The following is a 1,172-nucleotide window of genomic DNA, read 5'->3' as shown; positions in this document are numbered from 1 at the left end:
CCCCCCCCCCCCCCCCCCCGAAGATTCTGACAAATCTGCTCAGCAATGCAAAACTATTGGCTCTAATAGTTAGATCTTTAGGAAGGCCCAGATTCTTGGGAAGTGACATAGAAAAGTGATTCCGTGTAGTGGATTCACTACACACAGTGTGTGCAGGGCTGAGGTATGGTAGCAGTTTTCAGCTTTTGAAGTAGTGTTCTGGCTAAGACACAAGGTAGAAATTACTGCTCTCTGTTATCAGTACAAATTTGTTGCAGTTCCAGTAAGTGACTTCTAACTTGATTGTTCTGGCTAGTTCCCACCACAACTGTACTTTGCCTAAGTGAACTAACCTGTTACTTAAACTGGCTAGTCATTACACGATTTCTCATTATCTGCCCCTGTCTGGATCTACAATGTATCATTAAAGGCAGTTTCAGCTGTTTTGTACAATAATTTGTTATATTTCAATAATGGATGAAATTATTCTGACACAGAGATGTGTGCCTTTTAACTTCCTTTGCAGCGAATTGAACGGTGTCCAGAGCTGCATGCTGTTTTGTTAGAAAATATGTGTATCTGTGCCTTTCACCCCAAAGGAGACATAAGTACAACTAATGGCACTAAAATTTTGCTTAGTATTGGCAGTGTAACCTAGTTTTCCTGAGCTTGGTACTCAGCCAATGAACAGTGCTTATTGTCTGGTCTTGAGGGGGCTAGATGTTTCTTGTGGATCTTGGTTTCATAAAGCTAATTCCCGAGCAAGACAAATGCATGTTGTCCCCTGCTTCCATCAGTGCTTAGTTAGTGTAGTGCACCTAAAGACTTTGACTCTGTGAAATCCTTTACGAGAGTGTGGGGTGGGTTGGGGCAGAAGAATGCAGCAGCAAAAATGGAAGCATTCACCCATTTGCACAGGAAGGGTGGGTGGTGAAATCAGTGCAGGCACCAGTACAGCAGGCGGTCACAGGGTTGCATTGCCCCATCCTCTGAGACTGGTGAGCCAAGCGCTTGCATACGTGCTCGGTGACCCCCGCGGGATGGTGGCATGGTCACTCACCTTGCTGATGACACCCCTGGATTTTGGAGTACAGATTACTTCTGGGCAAGGCTAGTTTTTTAGATTTTGTCTTCTCTCACTCCCTGTCAGCAATGATTTGAAAGAAAAGAGTGGTGCAGGTGTTTCTCTAAAT

Source organism: Athene cunicularia (genome assembly GCF_003259725.1).
Source record: "Athene cunicularia isolate RWA chromosome Z unlocalized genomic scaffold, athCun1 chrZ_part2, whole genome shotgun sequence".
Taxonomy (NCBI): Eukaryota; Metazoa; Chordata; class Aves; order Strigiformes; family Strigidae; genus Athene; species Athene cunicularia.
Note: the sequence above shows the minus strand (reverse complement) of the source record.